This window comes from Hibiscus syriacus, unplaced genomic scaffold (assembly GCF_006381635.1).
Source record: "Hibiscus syriacus cultivar Baekdansim isolate YM2019G1 unplaced genomic scaffold, ASM638163v2 tig00110221_pilon, whole genome shotgun sequence".
Classification (NCBI taxonomy): domain Eukaryota; kingdom Viridiplantae; phylum Streptophyta; class Magnoliopsida; order Malvales; family Malvaceae; genus Hibiscus; species Hibiscus syriacus.
In genome coordinates, this window is record NW_024062635.1 from 540,179 (window position 1) to 553,509 (window position 13,331).

Below are 13,331 nucleotides of genomic sequence, written 5' to 3' on the forward strand. Positions count from 1 at the left end.
ATTAACTTGGAAAAAACATTATGATAGAAAAAAGGAAAAAGAAAACGTGCATATACCTTGTGCCATGGATTCAATGTAGTTGGGGTTCATGCTCTTGATGTCCTCCCTTGTTGGAGTCCCCAAAGCCTAAACAACTCAAAATGCACCGTGTTTGTTTTAGGCAAAAAAATAATGCTCAAGGGAAACTATGTTTGGATGGTCCAACCAGCATTTGTATTATCTGTAACTCCCTATTCTTGTAACGCTTGTCTTCTCGATGTCAATATTTCTCCGGTTTCGCTTGCAACTAGGGGTGCACAAAAAATCCGAATATCCGATTTTGCGAAAAAAATATCCGAAACCGGATTTGGGAAAAATCGTTTTTTTTTAACCGGATCGGATTTTTTTAAACCGGTTATTTTAACCGGTTTGGAGAAAAAAACCTAGACCGGTTTTTTTACCGGATAAAAAACAGGTTTGAAAAAAACCGGTTTTTATCTGAAAAAAAACCCGGTCTGGATTTAAAAAACTAGCCGTTAATATAGCCGTTGGGGGGAGTTTGTGACCGTTTTTGATCGTTTTTTTCTTTAAAAAATTACCATTTTACCACCCTAAACATGTATAAATAGGTTGGAGATGTATTTGGTTGATTACAACTTTCTCAAATCTTATTACACAACACTTAAACATCTCTCAAATCTTATTTTTGTAATTTTTTGTTCATCATGAGTAACACGGCTGAATCTTCCGTCGGGGGAAACCTTGAAGTCGTGAGAGTGATCGAACACACTCGAAACAAAGATATTTGGGATCACTACGATTTATGTGAGATGCCAAATGGCTCGAGGAGGGCGCGTTGTAAACTTTGTCTAAAGTTTCTTGTATCGGAAGGAAACACAACGTTGAAGAACCATTTGACAAAATCATGCAAGGTACTTCGCTCAAGATCGGATCCTAGTCAATCGAATCTTACACCGCAAGGTGGTGTTTTTGTTTACGACAACGAAAAATTACGAGAAGCGTTTACAAAGTTCGTGATTACAAAAGCATTGCCGTTCGACCACTTTGATGATGAAGATTTCACGACAACAATTCAACAACTAATGCAACCACGTTATACTCAAGTAAGTCGTACTACCCTTAGAAGAGATGCTATAAAAATGTGGCGTACGGCGAGGGAAAAAATGATTTTAGGATTCCAAGAACACCGTTATGGTGTGTCGCTTACATGTGACGTTTGGAGTTCCCCTCATAATACCGGAAATTCTTTTTTAGCCGTTACGTCACATTGGTTAGATCAAGATAATTGGAAAATGATGAAAAGAACAAACGCGTTTGAATTATTCGGTGAGTCGCATACCGGTGCTAATTTATTTACACTTTTAAAAAGGGTAATTTGTCTTTATAAATTAGAAAATAAAGTTTTTTCTATATCCTTTGATAATGCATCGAATAATACAAACGCGGTTCCAAGATTGAAAATATTACTTTCACTGATTTTAGACGGTGCGTTTTTCATACCCGTTGCGTTGCACACATAATTAATTTATCCGTGCAAGTAGATTTGGAGGTTATTGAGCCGATTAGATTCGAATTTAAAATAATGATAAAATCGGTTCTTTGTAACAACAACAAAAGACTAAATGATTATAAACGATTTTGTAAGTCCGTTAATAAAAAAGCTTTGGGTCCTAATTTGGATTGTCCAACTCGTTGGAACTCAACTTGGATGATGATGCATACTGCCTTAAGGAAAAGGGAAGCATTGCAAACATTTCACGATCGGCTTTTCGAGAGGGGTCATGTCCCAAACATTTATCCGGATTCGAGTTGGGAAACTATAGCCAAAATAACCGATTTGCTTGAGGTTTTTAAAAATGCAACAACTTTTTTATCCGGTGTTTATTACCCTACTAGCCCGTTGGTTCTTAATCAAATATTTTTGTTGGCTACCCGACTAAATGACTTTGAATTTGAAACCGAAGTTTTTCAAGAAATTGGCTTTGCAATGAAGGAAAAACTTTTAAAATATTTTAAGGAGATTCCCCCCATTTTTACTTGTGCCGCCGCTTTAAACCCAACGCTAAATGTTGGTGGGGTTGAAACACTAATTGAACAAATTGCGTTTGCTTTTAATCTAACCGATGATGAACCCAACTTTGTCCAAAACCAAATAAATTATTTAACAAATGTTTTCGAGACATGTTTGCAATTTATTTAACTAAATACGGATCAAGTAGTGTAATACACGATCAAATGAGAATGAATGCGGAATCATCTAGTAGACGTCCAAGTAACATAAATTTGAATATTTTTAACACTCTTGTAAATTCCCAATCCAAACGATCACGTACTACCACCCCAAGTAGCGAGTGGGAAATTACATGTCATGCGATTTTCTATCAAAAATGACATTTGAAGAGTTTGAAAGTTTAGATATTTTGGCTTGGTGGAAAGAAAAGGAAGCACAATTTCCGATTCTAGCCGCCATGGCCCGTGATTTACTAACCGTCCAAGCTTCTACGGTAGCTTCGGAATCCGCTTTTTCTGTTAGTGGTAGGGTTATATCGCAACGGAGATCAAGACTAAGTCCTGAGTCGGTAGAAGTATGCATTTGTTTGAAGGATTATTTGGATGGAGCGGCTCGTAAGCAATATATTACCACCCTAGAAGATGCAATTGATGCCAATTTGGAAGCAAACTTACACATTGAAGAAGTCGAACTTGGAATATCTCCTCCAAACGAAGAAGGCGAAGATGATGAAGAAGAGATGGCAATGTAGTTTATTTTTAAACTTTATTTTAATTATCGTAAACTTTGTTTCAATTATCGAACTTGAAGTTTTTAAGTATTTGAATTTATCGAACTTGGAAGTTTTTAAGTATTTTAATTTATCGAACTTGGAAGTATTTAAGTATTTCAATTATCGTAAACTTTGTTGCAATTGATGACGATGTAATTTTAATAATATTAAAATCGGTTTTTTTATAACCGGATTTTTAAAAAAACCGGATTTTTTAAAACCGAAACCGGTTACACGGTTAGGATATCAGGCCCTCCAAACCGGTTAGAAACCGAACCGGTTATTTTATAAACCGGTTTTTTTTCTATGGGAAAAAACCGGATCGGATAAAAACCGATCCGGATCGGATTGAAATCCGAATTATGTGCAACCCTACTTGCAACAATCAGTCAACTCCTATTTTTTTTTAAAAAAATAGGAGGCTTAGTTAAAAACCCCTTTATAACCATTGAACTACAATTGTAGTTCAATGGACATTGGAAGGAGGAAAAGAGTGCCTCAATTATTTTATTGCCGAAAACCAAATACACCGGGAGTTCAATAACACCAATTACAACCAGAACAACCCAAAAACTAAAAACAAGCCCACTGCAACAGCATGACACTAATTATTTAACCTATCCCTAACTTAGCAAGTTCATCCGCTTATGAATTAGCTGCTCTCAATACATGCCTAACAATAACACCTTTCTCCACCACAATGAAAACAATGTCTTTCACCATTGAGTTGAATAGCAGGGTGCAGGAACCAGGGCTCTTAATCCACTCCAAAGCCATTAAACAATCGGATTCTAAAATGAGCCTACAACATATTGAACTCCCCAACTCCATGAAGAGCAACAACCCTCTTTTAATTGTCAATAATTCTTCAAAACTGGAGGACCTGGACTAACACTCTCTGAAAAAGTATCGAACACCACACCGTTCTAATCTCTAAGCAACCCACCAATTTCTCCTTTATGCCACGTCCTCTCCATGGCACCGTCCACATTCAATTTAATAAAACCAGAGGGGGAGAAGACCAACACACGGACCTTGAAGGAACTGAATTAAAATTCTGAACACAATCTCCAAGGTAAGATCCCCCACTAGGCTATCAAAAGGATCGACACCTTAGAAAATTTTAAAGAAAACCATGTTGCCATCCTATACTTTGTGAGAAAAGAAAGCAAAGTAGAATCAAACTTCCCTTTATTAAACACTATTTCATTTCTCAACTTCCAGATCGACCACAATATAGCTCCTGGGATAAATCCCTAAATGGTTGATCGAGGCACGAGATCAAACCATACAAAAAACAAAGCAGCAGGGCTCTCCAGAACAGAAAAAGAAACATTCCATAACCACAGAAAACTCACCCATAAGTCCCATGATACTTCACAGGAAACGAACTAGTGGCAAACAGATTTCGGAGCCGAACCACACAATGGACAAGAAGAATCTTCAATCCTAGAACCCCACGTTTAATTAGCTCCACTTTAACTGCCACCTTATGAACTACTGCCAGACAAACGATTCCACCGAAGGAGGAACCACACCAATCCACACATGCCTTAACCAACGATAATTATCATCAGACGTGTCAAAAATTAGCCTTAGGCACGACTTGACCGAGAAACAACCATCCCCTTCACCTTTCCATAACATATTGTCTTCAAGAAGAGGTGAAGAATTAAAATATACAACAATGAAAAAAGATCGTTCCATTGTTGCATCTCCCAATCAGCTAAATTCCTTCTCATAGGAATGTCTTAAACCAACCTGAGGAGCTCGATTTACAAAAATCAACAATCTTCCCTCTTTATTATTCGAAAGGGAAAACAATCTTGGAAAGCACACTTTAGTGGAACTCCATCGAGCCAAGGATCGTTCCAAAATCGAACAGCATCCCCATTCCCCACCTTCAACTGAAAATTGCTCCAAAAACAAGTACCAAAATCATCATCCGAGCAACAATTTCTAACCACTCCCTTCCACATCCACGATGCTTTGCGTAGGGTCATATTCTCCATCCCAATTGCATTCGGGTATTGTTACAGCAAATTACCCTCTTCCACCAGAATCTCTCTCATTCGCAAATTTCCACGCCCATTTTCCTAATAGTATTCTTTTCATAAGCTCCAAGTTGGGAACACCAAGCCCTCTCAACGCCTTAGGCTTGCAAACAGTGGACCAATTTACCCAATAGATTCTTTCTTATCAACCGAGTCCCCCCATAAGAATTTCACCATAATTGAATTTAACCTCTTTAAAACACAGTTCGACATCCTGAAAATTGACAAGTAACCGACAAAGAACAAAGTATTGATTTTATCAGTATGACCCTTCCGACAATTGACAACGAAAATGCTTTCCACCCAGCCAAATTCTTATGAAACTTCTGAATAACCAGATCCCATAATGATGCCGAATTCTTCTTCGCCCCAAGAGGCAAACCCAAATAATTCGAAAGTAACCCACTGAACACCCGATTGCAACAGTTAACTCATTTCAAGACTATAATCGGAGTAGCGAGTAACAAAACCAATTAAATTGAATGTCATATAAAAGATAGAAAGCTAAATTATTTTCTCTTCCAACCTGCTTTGAATGACCATTTCGACCACCAATGGTTGTTCTTATCACATGCCCTGTTTCATCACCCACTCCATCAACTACATCAGGCTCACTATCCTGCATCGACAAAACATAAAGGACCACCTACAAGTACAAATACATTTTGCAAGGATTGTGAACATCTATTTACGATTTCAACAGTCAAACTACTATATTTTCAGTTATATATTCATCCTCCTCCCCCAACCCAAAAAAAAAGCAAGAAAAAGAAGGGAAGAAAAAATACAAATTGAGCTACTTACTATGTCTTCACCATGGTCTACTTTGTCTATCAATCTCATTTCATGTTAGAATCAATAAAAGTGAGACAAATAAAATAAAAATATAGGAGAACTAAAATTGAATATTACTTCTTCATTGAGGATAGAACTTTTAGGAATTTTGTATCAAAAGAAATGCAACTACAAAAGGAAAGCGGGGAATAAAGGAAAACGATATTGTCAGTTAAGAAAGGACCTATTAAGACAAGTAGACCAGCGCTTGACTTGGATCAGATACATAAAACTCATTCCCTCGTAAGAGTTACGTGTAATGTTGTATTCTCTAAAAGATGTCATGGATTGAATGTTAATTTTCAGTCACATAAATGAACCTTCATTCTATTAATTTAAACCTCACTTCAAATGAATTAGTTTCCACACCAGTTTCCAGTGGATAAATTTAAAGAGAACAAAATCCTAAAAGTAGAGCACAGAAAAGCAAATTCAGTTTATAACTACATCTAAACTATTTCAACGATCTTAGTGTTTCACTTGGAAGTGTATTAAATGAAATTAAGGTATCATACAGTGGAGAGATAAACTGAATGTTTGGACTGTAGTTTACGTATGATGCATGAACTGAAATATACCTCACAAAAAATTCTTAAATTATGAAGAAACAAATCCACTGAATTCTTTTTTTTTCCTTTATCAAAATTATCCAGTTTAAATGAATGTATTTTGAATACTGCCAAACAGGGAAGAAGGCATCAGATATCAAGTGTTAGTGAGAGAAGCTCTAACCCAGGCGATTTCAAATTTCCACGAGCCCAGGTGTTTTGAAAATTATTCAATCCTCCGACATCCACTCGTTGTCCGCCGCCGTCGACCGCCACCACCGCCGCTGTCAGCCGTCCGCAGCCACACTCCGACCACTGTTTGACCCGTTTTTTCCTGGGAAGTTCGCCGGCTCTCGGTGATTGCAAATTTGGCCTTAGATTTGCGATTGAGACATTCAATCAACGTAGATCTTCACGAAGTCCACTATCGATTTTGCCGCTTACCGCCGTCCGTGTCGTCACCGTCTCTCTACCGGACTCAGCGTTTCTTGCGATCATAACTACTATTCTAGTGTTTAGAATCGTTTCTTTCTCCTTTAATTTCCAGTGATCTGGTTCGGCAAGGAAAAACCCTTTCCTCTAATTTTCTGTTAATTTCCAGATCTCACCATGGAGCCCCAACCCCCGTCTCAGCCTAAGCGAACTCGAGGGTTTGCCGTAATAGTAAAGGCAGGTGCATCCTCTGGGAGCAACATCAGATCTGGTTTTCCTACTCCGATAAGGAAAAACGTGAGAGAGAATGAAAAGGATAGGACAAAGCTTCGGAAACGGAACAGGCAAGCCTTCACCAGACGTTTGCTGGCCGGTTTGAGACAATATGGTAATTTCTCTCTTCTCGTGCGTTCTGATATGAACGTTGTTCTGTCAGCCTTAGCCCGGGAGGCAGGTTGGACAATTGAGCCCGATGACACTACCTACAGGCACTTTCCTACCCACCAAAATAAAAAAAATTAAGAGCAGTTTCTACGAGGTCGGGTGAACATCTTTCAACCAATTCTTTGAAAAATTACTCTGTTAAAGGACATTAGACTATCAACCTCCTGTTGTTAGGATTGATGACAGTGGTATGTCTCCTTCGCAAGGTGGGAATTATAGGATTGAGAAGCTTTCTTTAGTGGAGGCAACACTTGCTCTTCTGCTGCTAAAGTTGATCACCATGGAACCAAGAAGTTAACCACGAAGGGGTATGCCAATAATAAATCTTCTGAAGTAGCGAGAAGGAGAAGAAACATATTCGAAATTGGCGGAAGGAATGTCATATAAACGGTAGTAATGGGTATAGTAGTGGATGTGTCACGTTATTCATTGAGAACCTACCGGAGAAGATCCATGGAAGAGACTTGGATATATTTGGCACACACGGTCAAGTTATGGATGCCTCATTCCTAAAAAAAGGAACTCGAATGGGGTTTGCTTTGGGTTATTCGCTATGCTACAATTGAAGAAGCAAGGAAAGCGATCTCAATGATGAATGGTAATCTTATTTACGGCAACAAAATTAGAGTCTCTTTGACTAAATATAAACCCGACAGTCTTATTTGCGAAAGTCCTCGACAGTTGCTCAATGTAAGTCGGGGTTGGAAGATATTTCGAGTAAACACTGTGAAGTTGAGGGTGTTGTGGACGAAGATAAACTTCACGTGTTGAATAAATGTCTTGGGGGTGGTGCAAGAATTTTATCAAAATGTAATCTTGCTAACCAAATACAAGTCAAAGGACTAGCCGGTTTCACGCTAATGAGAGCTTCTGGTAATGTAGTTCTAATGGTCTTTGAAGACTCTGATTCGTTGACAAGCGTGAAAGATAGTTAGAGACTCTAGCATAATGGTTTTTCAGAGTGGAAACTTGATCGGAGAGCCTAGTGGTGGAGTGCCGTCGCGTATGGTTAATTAGCGAAGGTATTCCTTTTCATGCTTGGAATTGGGATACTTTCAAAAACATTGCATCTAAGTGGGGCAAGCTATTAACAATTTACAACAATTGTGAGTTTCCATTATCTTTTGATCGGGCTAAAATTCAAATATTCACAAAGGCTCAAAGGAGAATTGATGAGTTGTTGGAGTTGAAGATCGGTGCTAATTTATTCAAAATCTTGGTGCATGAAGTTGATCCTTCCTTCAAACCTATTCTTGGATCCCTGAAGATTGCGATATTTCATTAGAAACTTGTTCCTCCAATTCATTCGTGACTGGTCGACATCTATATTCAGAGGTGTTTTTTTAGTTTATGGTTGTAATTATTGGTTTTTATTGTGCTATGTTATCTTACATCTTGGGTGTATTTATAAATAGGGTTATTGTCTTAAGGGCTTTTTGTTGAAGATGGAAGATTGTTAAGTGATATAGATTTTGTAATGGTGTTATTCCCGTATAAGGGATCAGTGTTAGTGTTACCACATGTACTTGGTATTCTAATTAATAAAATATGAGACACTCTTTTCTTCCTTCCAATGTTCTTCAACATACTTCTAAGTATGTGGAAGAATATGATGGGAGTTTTTATTGAGACCTCAACTTCTATAAAAAAATGTACTCCATCTGTCAGAATAATATAATCATTTCTCATTCTCAAATAAATCCAATTTAACACCACCTCCTTGTTTTAAAGCCAATTAAAATTCAACAAAAAAAGGGTCAAAAGTAACCAAGGCACAAGTGTCGGTCATGAATAACTAAAAACCATGCATAACAAGTGTTCGTCTTTTATGCCCAAAAAACGTTAATTTATTAGAAACAAAAAACTTGTCCAATTTCCAAACAGAAATGTGTGGGACATTCATTTTACTATATTCTCCAAATCACTCAAAGCTAAGGATCCAGAGATCTCTTCTCTTCTTCATAATAACCCATTTATAATTTAAAAGGAAAAGAAACAACCCACACCGTACACACAGCACTGCATTTATATTTATAGTTCCAGTTGAGTTAATGGATTCATAATACCTCAACTGAACAATATCTGCAAAGGCCTGCAGCGACCGGAAAAAACAATGGTTCCATGCGATTACAGAATGATAACTTCATATTTCTCAGCCATCTTTGACTAAGATCAAGGTTTCTTCAATCCACCAATTATTAAAACCAGGGTTTCTTCACCAGATTATTACTTACAATCATATCTGCAACCTCTATAGGTCAACGAACCTTTTCTCTACTTTGTTGCCGAGACATCATGCTAAGCGAATGCATATTCAACTGCATGCTCAAAATTCAAGTGAATAAACACTTTCCTTACCTTGACAAAAAATCAAATGAAAAAATGTTACATCAGACAACTCGAACAGAACGTTATGGACCATGCAATGTGGATAGTAACTTTTTCTGACACTACACGAAGTTACCTTTCATGTTGCAAATTGGAATATAATGTGAACTTCGAAGATAAACTTACGAGATCAGTTATGGGAAAGCTTAAATCAATTATGAAGACCATCCATCCACAAACCAAAATGACCCCCAACCAAGATAAATAAGTTTTTTTTCTCAAATGAATTAGAGCATACTTCAATATTTCATACTCTTGAATGAGCTTTTTAATCAGTGTCACATTCGTAATACTATCAATAATACATATTTAACATTTCAAGACTTAGTTTCCAATCTTTTTTTTTTTACACCACACCTTTGCCATAATTTGTAAAACTTCCATCAAGATTCTTGTGTTGTTTTTGACATAAAAAGAAAAAGCAATAACTGGAACATACTAATGGTTGCGTTATTACCTAGTTCAAATAAGTTAGCACAAATTTAATGCACATTTTGAGTCTTGAGTTAACTTGGCAACCACCCAAACAAATTCAAGGTGAACATTCAAGGCATTACCTGGCAAAGGGCTTAAACCTTCAACTATACTCAAAGAAGTGTTCCAACAGATAACCGACCAGCTCTTTTGCTCAGTTTCCCATTAGACAGTGACCTCTGAGAGAAAATAATAATTAGAATTGGGAAGTTGCAGATGATGAATCATTGGCACAAATAGTTCACAGAAAAGCACTGAAGAAAACAAGAACAAATTGAAAGCATAAAAAAAAAAAAACAGGAAAGGAAAAGTTTTTTTGTGTGGGGGGGAACTTACTTCACTCTATATGTCAATATGTAAAAGGTAGCAAAGGAAAAGTATTGAATCTTTGGATACTTATCATTCTTCAGCAATGAAGTCAATGATGGAATTTAAGGCTTTAAGCTAGCATTTTCTTTATCAAATCACATTTATAGCGAACCAAAGAAATGCCTATTTGACTCAAAAGGCTAAAGTTCGGCAAGAAAAAACCAAACTATGATAATCACAATAGTGCTCCTCACTTTGGTTGACTATAATGTTATTGGAATTACAAAAATACCAGAGAGGCGCCCTTAGCAGCTCTTTTTTGTCTAACAAAATCCATTAAAGGTGTAATTATTGGAGTATCCTTTGATACACCTGAAAAAAGGCCATTGATGGCATGACTTAAAAATTTTAATACATAGAGATGACAAGTTTCAGTCGGTTAATACAATAAAAAAAAATTATCTCTTATTTTCAAAACTTCAGAGATGTGAATAAGATTCATCTGACCAACCAGCTCTTTCTGCCTCCCTTCTCTCTAACTGTATCTCTACACTAGGAAGATTCTCAGCTGGCTTTCCAAGAAATTCAAGGAGCTCCAAATACTCAGGATCTAGATGTTCATCAAAGAAACACTTGCATTTATGATAGGAAAATAGTGGCCTACATAAGTTCTAAAAAATTCCACTTTTTTCCAATTATGGTAAATAAAATTTTAGCTATTACCTTTGGATATGGTAACTTCACGACCATCCCTTTTAGACCACTTCCTTGGAACATGTTGAGAAGGTGCATACTCAACAACTACTTTACACTGAGCCCCTGAAAGAAAGTGAAGGGATAGTTTTACTATGAAATCCATGAGCATCAGTTTATTGCAAATAGAAGTTAAGATAAACCTTTATTAAAGAAAATGTGATGTCCTACATAAGTAGTCAAAAATCTTTTTTATATCAGGCAATCAAAGTGTTCTAACATTCCCAAACTACACGAGAGATTTATGAGGTGCAGGTGAAAAGACAGATTCAGATTCATTAGCCTATTTGAGAATTGAGAGAGGATGAATTTCTATTGAAGAAAAGCTAAATGATGCTGGTTATAAAAAAATGTAAGCTATGCTAAATAGACTTTTATGAAGTTGAAGAATTATACCCTTCTCATTAACAACACATGACCATTAAGAACTCCGCAAACTCCAAAACATCCTCTGGCCTCTTGAAGTCCACATACGCTCTAGATTAAGAAAGATTCTTCTGACTGCAAAAGCATTTCAAGAATGCAGGACCACTGGATGGATTAGATGCTGTTTGGTAAACTGGAAACTAAGTACTGAATTTAAGTTATAAATATGTTTGGTATATTAATTAAATTAAGTATTGGATATAATTGAGTGTTAATAATGTAAATTTTAAAGGTAATATAGCATTAAAAGAAATAAAATAAAATTTATCATTTCACACACTTATTCATAGAAAAATTCTATTGGATGGTTTTATTCAGGATATAAAGACATTAAAAAAACTAAATAACTAAAAATTAATTATTATTTTTCAGCTGGTTGAATTTTCAAGTAGATTAACACACCTAACCCTAGTCTCTCAGCAGTATCTAAGGATTTATTCAAATTTGATCCAAAAAATCAAGAACTTGAAAAAAAAAGACTATAATACAGGAGAAACTCTCCTACTATATGAGACAGACACTATGACTTTGATTAAGCAAAGCAGACCAAACATGCCCCTTTACAAAAGACCCGCAATTAACCCATAATGGAATAATCTCCCTTAACAAAATCCAGAAACAAGAAATACAAGTATAGGGAAGAACTAAAAAATGTAATTAAGAATATGATTTAAAAAAAAAAAAGGGACAACCTACTCTTCCCGGACGAAGGAGAGCCAACTGTAACGGCCAAAAAAGGCACAATCGACTTGTTCGACAAGCATGGACTCCGTGATGGACGGTGGTAAGTGACGGAGAATCACCTTGGTTCGATAAAGTCCCCTTCATGCCTTCAAAAACCCTAACCCTAGAAATCACAAACCACGACAATCCCCCTCAAAAACCCTTTAACGACTTCCAAATTTAAGAAGAAAAAATTGTGAGAGTCAATGTGAGATCACATCTTTCTATGGATGGAACGCCCATTCGATCGATTAGCACAACGGAGCCCTAATTTTTGATAATTGAAGCCCAAATCGCCATGCTTGAGCTCATAAGACTAAATGAAGAAACAAATTAAAAGTTCCAAGAAATGGTAAATTATAATTTATGATATTTCGGTTATGTCTTCGTCCTATGGCTAGGCTAAATAATTTAAAAATTAGTTTTAGTACATAAATTGGTCCCTAAAGAATAACTTTCTTTATTTAGGTCCTTTTAACGTTATCATTTTTTTCAGGTTAATCCATATGATTATCAATACTATTAAAAAGGTTAACTTGCAGGCAACTTCTGCGGTGCGGCGCCTAAAAAAAAGGCTAAAAACGACATGACTGGTTAATAAGTGACCGGTTAAAATTTAGACCGGTTATGTTATATCATTTAACCGAAAATATTATCAAGTACAATAATATATTAGGTAGCGCTTATATAATGTAATAGGTAGCGCTTATATAATAAAATAGGCATTTAACCGGAAATATTATCAAGTACAATAACATATTAGGTAGTGCTTATATAATGTAATAGGTAGCGCTTATATTGACCTATTTTCTAAGTAAACCGGTATATTATACCGGTAACATTGCAAATTTATCTATTACATTATAATTAGGTTTCGATGTTTTTTGGATCGATACAATTTTAAATGTATTGACACTTTATGCATGCACCTCGTTGGGCATTCATTCTGGAAAAAAGTATCGACGCAAACTTAAAAAGTGTCGATACATTATTTAGACCTTTTTTCTCATAAAATCGGTATTTCTATCGGATACATTGTAAATTTACCTATCACATTGTAATTATCGGTTTCGATGTTTGTGGGATCGATACTTTTAATAAATGTATCGACATTTATGCATGCACCTCGTTTGGCATTCATTATGGACAAAAGTATCGACACA

The 13,331-nt window shown here is 36.3% G+C and overlaps 1 long non-coding RNA gene across 1 annotated transcript; it reads right to left on the reverse strand.

The window, feature by feature from the left end:
• Positions 1-9,042: 9,042 nt before the first annotated feature.
• LOC120114191 lies at positions 9,043-12,492 on the reverse strand. Its single transcript, XR_005515370.1, has 8 exons — positions 12,387-12,492; positions 12,138-12,292; positions 11,416-11,520; positions 10,990-11,085; positions 10,778-10,876; positions 10,559-10,638; positions 9,941-10,136; positions 9,043-9,448 (listed from the first exon to the last, which is right to left on the reverse strand). It is a non-coding gene; the product is annotated as an uncharacterized LOC120114191 (long non-coding RNA).
• Positions 12,493-13,331: the final 839 nt, after the last annotated feature.